The sequence below is a fragment of the Rattus norvegicus genome, chromosome 1 (assembly GCF_036323735.1).
Source record: "Rattus norvegicus strain BN/NHsdMcwi chromosome 1, GRCr8, whole genome shotgun sequence".
Classification (NCBI taxonomy): Eukaryota; Metazoa; Chordata; class Mammalia; order Rodentia; family Muridae; genus Rattus; species Rattus norvegicus.
Window position 1 is genome coordinate 52,600,941 of NC_086019.1, and position 13,682 is coordinate 52,614,622.

A 13,682-nucleotide genomic window follows, 5' to 3' on the forward strand; every position below is an offset into this window, starting at 1 on the left:
TATTGGTGGTACCATCTCTGAGCTGGTGGTGCTGCGTTCTGTAAGAAAGCAGGCTCAGTAAGATAGTAATCGCACCCCTCCATGGCCTCTGCATCAGCTCCTGCCTCCAGGTTTCTGCCCTGTTTGAGTTCCTGCCCCGACTTCCTTCAGTGATGAAGAGTGATGTGGAAATACAAGCTGAAGAGACCCTTTCCTCCCCGGGTTGCTTTTGTTCATGGTGTTTCATCATAGTGATAGTCACCCTAACTGAGGCAGCAACAGCACAGCAATTCAGACAGGCCCCTCACTCCTCTGTAGCCGCAAAGACTGCAGTCGACGCCCCTACTGGTCGTTCTGCATTCTCTGTTGTCACCATCCAATACACAGAAGAAGGGAGGGCACAAGATATCAGTGTACACATTGCTGCTCCATTATGAAAACTTGTCAGTGCCTTTATTTAAAGCATCCACTGTGCTCGGCCTCCACCATCCGTTGCTCACCAAGCTCTGCCCACCTGACCTCATTCCAGCTCCTTACAAATCTCTTTTTATGTCCTCCTGAAGGCCTCTCACAAGATAGCACCTCTTTCTCATTATTAAAGATTTGACTTAAGTGCCGCCCCCTCAAAGGGTCCTCCCTCCCCACCCCCTTATGTTAAGTCAGCTGTTACCAGCTCTTCTGCACTTTGCCAGCTCAGCTGTAGTTTACTAAAGTAAATGACATAAATGAAGCAAAAAGGTCTCCTCCAGTGAATTTAGCACAGATTACCTCCCTGTTTGTGGCATATCTCTGAGCAAATGCAAATGCTTTGAGTGCAGGAAGCAGGTTTGTGTTACTAAGCCCTAGCTCACTGCACTGTGCCCAGTGGATTCACACTTGCAATATGACATGGATGGATGAATGGATGGATGGATGGATGGATGGATGGATGGATGGATGGATGGATGGGAGAGTAAATTCAGTGGGCAGTGGGATAGGTCTACAGTTAGATACACTGAGGTCCATGTGTTCAGTGTGTTTATAGAGATCGATGCTGCCATAGTTCCTTCTTGTGTGACTTAGTGAGTATAGTGTGCCTCGCTTCCCCATCCAAAAAAGAAATGAAAGCGTACCAACCAAGATATCTTCTAGTCATGATGTTCCCAGTTGTTTCCTTTGTTGAGCAGATGTTATGTGCTCCAAACGTAGCTCATAATGCATCATGCCTGGGGAGTTCCCCCATGCAGAAAAGAAAGAACGGTGTTTGCTTGAGGACCTGGGAAGCACACTGACCTAACATAGCTGCCTGTGGCTTCCACTGAGGTTCTACGGAAGGGTTTATACTTAGCAGACTGCCTGCATTCCCACCGCCTTACTCCCACCTCATCCCCAGCTGCCAGTGACGCCAGCTGCTGTCTGGAAGGTGGGCAAGCAGAGGGACGTGTACATATTTTCACAGCTCCCACCATTCCTGCCTACCTTCACGTCCACCCACACACTCATGGGAGGAGAACCAGCCAAACAGATACCAGCGTAGGAAAAAGCTGCTCTTCAGTCGTCTGCTTAGTACAACTATGCAAGCAATGGCTGGAGCAGCCAGTAGTATCTTTTCCCAGCCCTTTATCTCTCGAAAGTTGTTGAGGAAGCTAAATTAAAGATGCCTACCATTAGTCTCTGTCCTCGGCGCTGTAAATCAAAGGAAGGAAATAGTTCTCATCACAGTTCAGATCTCAAACAGGTAAAAATTACAGCATAAAACAAAATTTAATACTGGCATTGTTGCTGTCACCCCAGCCATAGATTCTTGGCTGAAGTAATCAGCAAGGGCTGTGCCTGGGCTGTAACTCAGGGATTGTTTCAGGGGTGACGGGCCTAACAGTGCATTCTGCCTCTGCTGTCATGCTCTTCAGACATGGATGTTGTGTTGTACTGAGAGTTCTGATCCCGGCTCTGAGGAGACATTCTATAAACCTACTCTGTATTGACAGCTTATTCAGTGCAGACTCAGGCTGCGAAAACTCAACAATTCACTATCACAGAGCATTCCAGGCAACCCCATTTTATCCAAAAGGTGCACTCTACACAAGTTTTAATGAACCAGAGGGCTCCAGTGAGCTGGGTCTCACTCGGGTTATGATGTTTCATGGAGCCTTGTTAATGTCTGAGCTATCGTTCTGCTGTTCACACAATATAGATTGAGGACCACATTGCCTGTCTGTGTAGCCCACCAAGTCACTCACTCCCTGTGGAAACAGAGCCAGCACCATTCCGATGGGTCCTCTAACCACAATCATGTTATGGAGGGTCTTTACAGAGCTCCCAAATGCCCCGGGAAGCAGCCAGTGTCTGAGCACAAAGAATTTATACACAGCATAAAATAGAAACCACGAGTGTCACAGCCTTCAATTCCTCTTCAGTCACCTGTCTTGGGATGGTAGATTCATGGCAGCCATGTCTCCTCCTTCACACTCACTCCTGCGGTTTCCAAGGTGCTCATAAATAGGGCAAGTATTTCACCGAAGTGTGTAAGTCAAAAAGGAACGGCCTCTGTCTTCAAAATAAACCTCGCTGAGCAGGGCTTAAGGTTAGGCAAAGCAAGAGCTTCTCATTCTTTGCCCTGTGAATACCTGTAGCACAGGAAGTGTGACTGCCTCTGCTGCTGACTCCTGCCCTGCTCACATTCTCTGTGCTGAGAACGAAGGCTTTTCATTTGCAAATGTTCAGCAGTTTGGAGGCAACCACAGACTTGATGCTCTCTTTACCTCCCTCACCACCCCCTTTTGTTCTGTTATAACATGGCCCCCACTCTTCTCAAGAGGCACAGCCACAACTTCAGTTCCTGAGGCCACTGTCACCCTGTGACTATATGTAGACACAAGACCGTAAACCCTCATATGAGAACAGGACAAGATGACAAAGGACTTAGCCAGCGATTGGAACCTCTACACTCAGCCTTCCCTTCTGCCTGTCATAGAGTTAGAGACGTTGGGAAGTCTCTAAGAAGAGATTAGATTGAGCTACAGTTGAGGTAATTTCTACCTCTGCCGTAATCTATCCAAGCATAGTGTCTTAGTCAATGTTCTCTTGTTGTGAAGAGACACCATGACCACAGCAACTCTTATAAGAGAAAGCATTTAATTGGGCCTGACTTACAGTTCAGAGGGTTACCATTGTCATCATAACAGGAAGCAAGGGAGCATACAGACAGACATCATGCTGGAGGAGAAGCTGAGAGTTCCACATCCAGATTGACAGGCAGCAGGAAGAAGAGAGAGCCACTGGGCCTGGCTTGGGCTTTTGAAACCTCAAAGCCCATCTCTAGTGACGCACTTCCTTTAAGAAGGCCATACTTATTCTAATAAGACTGCAGCTAGACTTCTCAAGTAGTGCCACTCCCTGGTGACTAAGCATTCAAATATATAAGCCTATGGGGGCCATTTGTATTCAAACCACCACAGATGTGTACGTTCTCAGCATCTTGTAGGCAAAGTGCTATATGAAGTGTCTTAGAGAGATTTTGTCCTTCAACTACCTGGTTTATACAGAAACAAGTCTTAAAGATGGCCACTTCAAGGACCGGTGGAGTCTGCCACACATATACTTTGTGGGATGGGAGTACTTTGTTCAGTGGCTGGTTGTCACGACCAAATCCTTCATAAGCCCATCATAACCCGAATCAAATGTCTCCGTGTAATGGTCCGGTTCATTATAGGCCATAAGCAATTTTAGTCTCTCTCTTGTGCTTGAATAAAGCTGGACCTGCCAGTCCAAGTTGGCCTCATTCTTTGTTCCTCATGCATACCACACCCTGGAATTAAAGAGACAAGATCTAAAGACCAGAAAAATCCCAAAATGCATCAGCTGACCCCAGCTATCTCAGATTATACCCTTGCCAGAGGTTTTGCTTTATTTTTTAATTCTAGAAAGGATATTTCTGTTTTGCCCACAAAATTTCAAATGGTGACATCAAAGTAAATTTTGCAAAGTACTGCAATGTACCAATGTGAGACCATCTTAAGGGAAAGAGCCATTGTACAAATATCTGCACCTTAAGAATTAATAATATATCGTAGACAGATTCTTCTCTTATTTTTCCATTGGAGATTAAAGATGGCAATCTCATCTACTTTGTTGTAACTGATTCTTGTGACCAGTTTTCTTCTAGAACGAGGTGTCTGTCCACTCAATACATTTGAAACACACACTAAGAAAGCTCGCAGAATAAACACTCACTATGATATAGCATTTTCCTGCCTCTTCATTGTTTCCTATTGACACACATCCTAATTCATTAATAATATGCTTATGTAATGCTTGGAGGGCATTAAAACCTTTGTATTTGACTATGAATGGTCTTCTCAGATAGAGAAAGAGTCTCCTACACTTTACAGGTGATTAAATCCAGTCACTGAGAGGTGAATCTAGTTAGTAATAAGTAGTTCTTTAACCTGACAATCTTGCTCCAGGATCTAAGTAAGTCCCAAGTCACTCTCCTGTCCACATCGAAGCTCACTGACAAGCTTGCTGGCCATAGCTTACAATAGAATCTGAAAGAAATGAGCTACCTGGGACTTAATATACATTTTCTGAATTTTTCTAAAGACCCAAGAAATATGAGATGTAGAAGTATCAAGAGCATCCCCATAGCACTCTGAGCTGGCTTTGGGGTGCTCTGTGTACTTCTCATCTACTCCACCATGTTCCAGGATGCTCAGCTCCTGTTGGTGGAGAGGCTGAAGCTGCAGGAGGGACCAGCCTTCTCCATGTAAATCATTACTGCGATCTGGGCTTAATTATCTCAGCACCATTAAAATACAAGCTTGTAAACATAAATATGCCAAGATGAAAAGAACTAGGAGTACGCATTATAGTTGCTAAGTTTAAAACACATCTAACATGCAAGATGGTACTGCAGTACAAGGAAATTGTAAGAAAGCCGGTCATCTGCTGTTTGCCCAACTTCGCTCACACAGGATAGCTGCTCCTGTGTTTCCTTTCATATTTTTAAATATGTTTACAAAGCGTAAGTCATGATGCTCATTTTTCATGTTTTCCTTTAGTTTCTAAATTTCCCTTCTCTATCTACCACTTTCCACTGGAAATAAACTTGCTGACATACAACATAATGATTTTGTTTTGGACATGAAAATCTGCTCCATAATCTTAATTTCTTTTTAACATTGAAAGTCAATTTGTTTGGTTTACCCTTCATTACCTCAACATGTTCCAACCTAGTCAGTTTTATTTCAGGACTGAATGGTTCTTAAACAATCGTATTAATATGAAGTATTTAGTAGGGCCTATCTCTCTCCCTCCTCCCTCCGTCTCTGCCCTTCCCTCTTCTGTCATTAACCTCTTTCTGTCTCCTCAACTTTGTCATAAGGAGTTCCACACTGTAGGTGGGGGGATGAAAAGACACAAAGCTACCCACCAGGACACACTTCTTAGACAGTGACAGGATTTCACTAGAAGTGGGCTGATAGGTCTGGGCTCCTGAGGAGAGATTTTAGGTGTAAGCAGAAATCCATAGGTGTGTGCTGGATAGGAAAACTGAACAAAAATAAACTACAAAGAGGAAAAGAACCAAGCACGTGTGTGAGAAATCCTGGACCTGAGAGGCAGCATTGCAGAGTGCAATGGGAGCCAGAACAGGAGGCAAGAGTATGGGAAAGCTGGGTAAAGAATATGAAGGTGGTGTCTGCTTAGGAATGCGCATTTTATTCAGAAGAGTGAGGGAGCTGCTAGCAGTTTTAAAAGGAAGACAAAAGCTGTTGTGAATTTTAACAAACTAACTTTTGAGGAAGTCAGAGAAGGAGAAACATGGATGTGCCAGGAGGTATGGAAGACCTCAGCCTCTGTGAACACAGTCACAGGGCAGTGCTGGGCAGAGAGCTGGAAGGAGCTTGGAAGACTTAGAAAACCGACTAGAATCGACAAAGCAATCACAGCAGGGGCAAGAAGAGAAGCTGCCTGTGGCCCGCAAGGGTCCACACTCCATGGCTCCATTGATGGGGCTCCCCGGAGGTGAAAGGAGCAGCAGCATACAGAGTGAGGAATCCAGGGTTTGAATATTGACAGTCAGCAGCAGTGGGGTCCCAGGAAAAACCATCACCACAAGACTTGGAGCGAGACATGTATGCCTGGTTTTATTTCTAATATCTAACATGTTTTTAAATAATCTAAAGTGATAAGAAAATACAATGCCTGAATTCAAAAAGGTTGGGGAGGAGGAAAAGGAGGAGGCAGGAAATGAGGAGGGGAGGAGGAGGAGAAGGAGGAGGAGGAGGGGCAGGAGAAGGAGGAGGAGGAGAAGGAGGAGGAGGAGGGGGAGGAGAAGGAGGAGGAGAAGGAGGAGGAGGAGAAGGAGGAGGAGAAGGAAGAGGAGGAGAAGGAGGAGGAGGAGGGGAAGGAGGAGGAGGAAGGGGAGGAGGAGGAGGATGGGTAGGAGGAGGAGGAGGAGGAGGAAGAAGAGGAGGAGAAGAAGAAGAAGAAGAAGAAGAAGAAGAAGAAGAAGAAGAAGAAGAAGAAGAAGAAGAAGAAGAAGAAGAAGAAGAAGAAGAAGAAGAGGAGGAGGAGGAGGAGGAGGAGGAGGAAGAGGAGGAGGAAGAGGAAGAGGAAGAGGAAGAGGAAGAGGAAGAAGACCTGTTACAGACTTATTCTGTAGAGACAACGGAATCAAGAGATTCAAGTGAATTCTATTAGAAGTATCAAAGAAATGTTGCAAGGTAGATAAATAAGCAAAATAAATACATATACTGAAGTTTGTTTTATTGTAGTTTGCTTTTTATGTATTTTTTATAACAAACTGAAACTAGGAATAGAAAGTATGGGGTGGAGAGAACACTGGCTGCCCATGTCTTTGTCCTAATGTCTAGAATTCTGTCATGTATAGCATTTCATTTCAAAATAGAGATTTGTTTCCTCCCTTGACCACACATGTTTTCAAAAGTAAATCAAAGAACTTATAAAAATCAAAAAACAAATAAATACAACACTGACTGCTTCTGGAGAGGACCTGGCCTTGATTCCCAGCAGCCGCATTGTGACTCACAGCCCAGCTGTGAGGGATTCCATGCCTACTTCTGACCTCCTTGAGGACCACCTGGTATTCATGTGGTGCACAGAAATGCAGCCAGCTAAAATGTGCATATATATATATATATATATATATATATATATATATATATAAATTATTTTGAAACTTAGGAAGACTACATAAAGAATAAAACTGTTCAACTCTTAGTAAAAGTTAGCAAGAGATTGTCTGACTCCAATAAACTCCAATAACTAAAACCTAATAGCAATTGCTATCAACAAGTTGACTATTATAATGTCTTTTAACATAAGATGAAATAGTAAAACTTTTAAAATACCAATGAAATAGCATTATCTGACATTAAGCCTATGACTTAAAAAAAAGAAAAAGAAGAAGAAACCAGTAGTATCACAGTCTAACAGTGGTTGCTCTAACACATACCCACCAAGTCTGAGACTGTCATCAAAACACAAGCATTCCACTTCCTGAGTGATGGCTCCCCACAGGCCCCTTCTCCCTGAGCACCAACCCTCAGGTTTCAGTCTAGCCAGACTCTTTAGGCATTGAGAAGCAGTAAATGATCCTGTGTTCTTGACCTGCTTACTCATTTTTGCTTGTTTTGTTTTCCTTTCCTGTTCTTTTCATGAGCTTGAGTGTGTGGTGTGTTTGTGACAGCATTTTAAGTGCCCGGCCATCTCCCTAGACCCTATACTTTTAAGTATTTACAGTATCACTCCTGTTTACACCCCAGGAGGACACATGAATCAGTAAAACTGCGTCTGCAACAGTTGCATGACCATGTTGATTATGACGCTGTAACTGTTCATTCTCTAACACCCAATCCTACTTTTTATTTACTTGTTTGCTTGTGGTCTTTGAGACAGTCTCATGTAACCATGCTAGTCTGAAATTTTCTATTTAGCCAAGGCTGGCCTTGAGCTACTGCCCTTTCCACCTCCAAGTGCTGGGGTTATAGACATGAGCCACCAAGCACAGATTCCATTTGATTTTAAATCCAGGAAATGTGAAAGTACTACCATATGGTAGGTACATAGTGATCATTATGCCAGCCCCAAACTTTAAAACATCCAAATGTCTATCCTGGGCAATACACACACACACCCACACGCACCATATACCACATATGTACACACATATATACACACACATACACACATACATACACACCACATACACCATATACCACCTACAAACACACATACACACACCATACACTTATATACACACACATATTACAAATACACACATAACGCATAAATAATATAATATACATATAACAAATACAAACACACATTCAGACATGTATACTCATAGCAAATATACATAGCAAAAATACGGTCACATAACACATAATATCCATAACACATATATATACACATACATAATAGACATATATCCTCACACATGCATATATTCACAACACACATATACACATGCACACATGATTCACATGTATACACATACACATATACACATATAACACAGATCTTGCCCACCCTTCTAAACCCACTTCCTATACCACCTTGTTTAATAAACCTTGCCCCAGTCCATCAGCCAACATAAACCTTACTGTCTGTTTTTATCTCGGTCGTGTTTTTTAGCACCTCTATATACCTCTACCAACCATTACGGTGAATTGTACAGGTGTCTTATCTCATCTCCTGGACTATTAGGTCCTTGAAAAAGTCACAGCTTGCATCCTGGTCATTTTAAACTTATCCCTCTGTCCATTGCAAGCCTTGAAAGCTATGGCCCGCACTAACTGCCAAATTGAATTGATTTTGAGCTAACTTCGGTGGCAACTTGGAGCAGGATGTCCTTTTCAGGCTTTGTGAGTTTTTCCCCTTAATAATGCAATCTTTTTTTACTTCTGCACAAAGGTGCCTCAGTCTACAGAAATAGCCATTACTCTTTGCCTTTCAAGTTGTGTCCTGCTGGACAAGCGTCCAATAAATGAAGTCCAATGAATAAAAAAACTGTGAGGGGCTTTCCCATGCTATGAATCAGTTATCCTCATTTAAATCATGCTAAGAAAGAAAATAACTTCATGTCTACATTTGCATTTTAAATTTGTGTATGTGTGTGTGTGTGTGTGTGTGTGTGTGTGTGTGTGTGTGTGTGTGTGTCGTCATTGTTGTTGTCATCGTCATTGTCGTTATTGAGACAGGATCTTTCTACATGGCTCTGACTGTCTTGAAACTCACTGTGTAGACCAGCTGGGCTTCAAACGCGAGATCTGACTGCTTTTACCTCCCAACACTGGGATTAAAGGCTTGTGCTACCATGCCTAGCTGACAATTGAAATTTTAATATATTTTTATATTTTACATGAATTTTCCAGCTTCAGTTTGAGGTATCATTTCTTTTGTTCATTTCTCCTATCAAAATAAAAAATGCTAAGTATACATTAACACAGCTCTAATGCCCCATGTAGATATTCTATTGAATAGAAATCAAGAGGTTTATTTGAGTGAAATAAATTCTTTTAATGTCCCATTCCTCTTACCCAGGGCTTTTGGCTTTTAAGATCTAAACTTGGCAAATACTTTTCAGAACATAAAAATCAATAGAAATTAATAAGGAAGGGCACAAAATTATATTTTGAAAGCATAAGGACTTGAGACTTAGAAATTGGTATGGCTTGTGTCATTTAACAAATGGTCAGTATGTGAGCTTCTTCTGTCTAGCAACTTTATACTGTGAAAAGAACGTTGGAACTTTCACCAGTAGTTTCAATCAAAATTATTTGAAATACACTGGGGTGGAGAGGACATGAACATGAACATTTTTAATATAATTACTGATCTAATTTTAATTATCCCCCATATTTCTTCTTGTTAGCCTTCAATTATGTCTTTGCTCGAATCATCCAATCAACTGTCTATTATTTCATGTAAACAGAAAAAACATTCCTCTGACTTTGCATCAGGAACTACTGAGATCTAGTTTGTTTTGGTGTTGGTGTTGGTGTTGTTGTTGTTGTTGTTTTTGTTGTTGTTGTTGTTGGTGGTGGTGGTGGTGGTGGTGGTGGTGGTGGTTTGGTTTTTTGTTTCTTACATTAACAACAATAAAATTCAAAGTGCTCACATGTCATTCATAGGATTAAATAAGGTAGGGTCAGGAATTGATTCTAAACAGGGAAGAATTTGAAAATTGGAATAATAATGTGTTCTGCACATTTACTTCTTTGTTGGTTTGTTTAAACTCTCCATGTATGCTTATCTGTTAATCCTCATTTTAGCAAGAGCGTAGTGCCGATGAGGGAAGAGCTGTTTCACAAGTAGAACGGGAACTCTATGCAGAAGGGTAATTAGTGCATTTGGACCTGAGCTTGCTCAATTTGCATCAGTTATTTCCAAGACATTGAAATACCGATATTAGTAATATCTTGTTCTAATATTGACAGCACATAGAAAGAGAAACATTAAGGAAGGCTCATTAAATGTATCCATTATAAGCAAGAGTAGGAGCCAGTTGTTTTTAAATACAGGAAGATGCTGGCATGGGTTTGTTCAGGAAGCAGGCTATGGTTGGAGCGCTCACTTAGCTGATTAAAGAAGAGATGGAGAGAGTAGAGAGCATGAACCATTGAGGTCTTATGAAGAACAAGGAAGGATTTGGAAGAAGGTGGGGCTGAGACAGGGAGGATACCGTGGCACAGATCAGCCTACACTGGGCAGCCTTTGAGAGGCAAGCTGGGAGAGACTTCATCAGTGCAGTGTCAGTCACTAACCACCTAGGTGTTTTCAGAAAGAACCATTTTGGGAGAGAATCAATGATATACTCTTCAGAGAGCTGAGCATAGGACTTTATGTAGACTAGATAAAAATAGGTGACCTCTAATGAGTTCATGTGTTTTGCTGGGGTAGCACCATTGCCAAGTGGATCCTAAGGAAACAAGAGACTCAGTGAAAAGAACCTTTCAGGTCCTTCCGCTACTTAAGACCAATATAGAATGGGGCTTCACAAACTATGGTGTAATTGCTAACTAGAGTATTAGGGAGTGGAAATAAAGAATGAACTTTGCAACAGTCTTAATTGTAAACAAAATCAGCCAACTGCAATGAAAGGCAAAGGATCAGGAAAGCCTGAGGTGATCACAGGGTTGCATGTAGGAAGAGCAAGAAGCAGCTTACTGTAGGAGACACACATGGGCAGCCATGCAGGGACCACCAAGTGAGGAGCCTACTGGTTTTTCTTTCTTTCTGTATTACAGTGATCAGTATATTTCTCTCAGGGTATATTACTTATGCAGTGAAAAAAACAAAACAAAAAACAATGCTCTTTTTAATAGGCCAAGAACAAAGGAGCCCCTGAGCCAAGCAGTCACTCTGTAACTGCAGAGAAGTTTCTTGTAGACCTGTTGCTGTAAAATTATTAAAAAAAAGAAGAAGAAGAAGAAGACACTCATCTTGGTTCCTGCGAGTTCCCACTCCCGAGGTTCTGAGCAATCTAGCTGTTTCTCTCTTACTGCTTTCACACACCATACCCTTGGCAGTTGTTACCACGCCTGAGATGAACATAGCATTCCACGGGATGTGCTAGCATGGCCCCACACCATGCTAGCCCCAAGCATTCTATAGCCTAGCATGGCTTCCTGTCACAAACTCTGTTCATACTCCCAACACCCAGTGAAACCATTACTCAGCAAACTGGAACCCAACAGCCAGATTTATGTGTTAAATGCTCATTGTACAATACATCAACACAATTAACTTATAACCAATTGATAATATATAATTGCCCACCTTAGACACACAAAGCCCTGTACACATTCATCCAACATTCATAACAACCTGTAAAGGTGCAGAGAGGAATCTTAACATTAGCTTCCCTGTTCTCTCCAGTCCTTCTTTTCCTTGCTCCAGTTTCCTCCTCTCTCTAAAACTTTTCTCCCGTTCATCCTTCCCTCTCATCCAATGACAGGCCTCGGTCTATCTTGTACCTGCCTTCACCTGTATGACATCATACACAGACCTCTCTCTATAGCTTGCTGGGTAGTGGGACACTAGGCAAGGATCACAAGTTCAGGAGAAGCAGACAGACATGTAGGAACTTACATGCTTCCATAGTGAGCATCGGGGTTGGAAAGTCCTTCAAGCTATCTCACTGAAGAAACTAGAATTCTTCAGGACCCCCTTATTTTAAAGATGAGTAATATGTCCCTGTGTATAACCCCCTCCCTTGTTTAACCTTTCACACATCAAAGGAAATACAGACAGTTGTCTGAATAATGTCACAGGAAAGTCTTCATGATTTTACTTTTCCCAATTCTTCTTACATTGACCTCTGGCCTACACACACACACACACACACACACACACACACACACACACACAGAGAGAGAGAGAGAGAGAGAGAGAGAGAGAGAGAGAGGCACACACACAGAGAGAGAGAAAGAGACAGAGATACATATATACACAGAGAGAGAGGGAGAGAGAAAGGGAAAGATATACACAGAAGCACATATACATAGGCACTACACATAGAAACACAGAGATGCACACACAGATATGCACACACACATACACATATACACACATATACAAACACAGATACTACACATACACACACACACACACACACACACACTAGCTGTTACAACTGATGAAAATATAAAACCTCTACCTATGTACCTGTTAAAAGTGATCAAAACTATGTTTGTTCAAACTACACATAGAAAATGCCTTGTATATTTGATCCAAAGTAGACCCCCCACACACACACTTGCACAAATCATTCTATACCAAGATATACATTTAATGCCTATCACCAAAATAAAACTAAAACACACTTCCAACTGGGAAAATGATTACATTAGGACACATATGTTCAAAATATTGCATAGCCATCAAAATAACACATCGATGAAAGTGTATATGTCGCATTTTTAAAACAGCATGTAAAAATTCTGTACACAGAAAGAATTTGGACCTTGGAAAATATGTAAACAAGGCACTCATTCCTGAGTGTTTGCAATGATTGTCTCAACTCTTGACAGTGGTGCTACAGACCTTCCTACTCCTTCTTTAAACATTTTTTTCCAGCCAAGGTCACACATCAATCATGTGACTAGAAGTTAAAAATTAATTGAGAAGCTTATTTCTGAGGGTCGAATTGTGTTTTTGAGACTCGTCCACATGGAGATGATAGCAAAAGTCTGGGGTGGTCTTTCTCTCCAGAGGGAGATGTTCAGCCTCTCTCAGTAACTGCCCAGTGTATAGGTTTTCTACAGGAAGCAACCACATTCTAATTATTCTGTCATGCTCGGCAAAAGTCAATTAGAGTTGGAGGCCTCTGTAATTTGGGGAAGCTCGACAGGCTGAACATGATTTTAAAACTTGATTTGATAAAGATGAAACCTGACATTCACATACAGGAACCCTTTTCTTACTTTTTTCAGAAAATATGTCATGTTCAATTTTAATTTCAACAAAATAGAGAGCAAATCTACATAAAGCTGCAAAAAAGAAAGCTAAGGATTTGTTTGCCCTGAGATATGTTTTGCTCACTATAATTGGATTGTCAGAATGTGTCTGACATATGCTAATGAAACAGCAAGAAAGCCAAAATATGGTTTATTTGGTTACATTTGTCCTTTTTAGAGTGAAACCAGCAACAATCGCTTCATTCCTACTTAGACACTTGGAATGAAACATTATAAAAC

At 41.7% G+C, this 13,682-nt stretch overlaps 1 protein-coding gene across 1 annotated transcript in view; it reads left to right on the forward strand.

Moving 5' to 3' along the window:
* Nucleotides 1–13,682, forward strand: part of Pacrg (parkin coregulated) — a 422,883-nt gene that overhangs the window by 170,551 nt on the left and 238,650 nt on the right. The window lies entirely within an intron of this gene.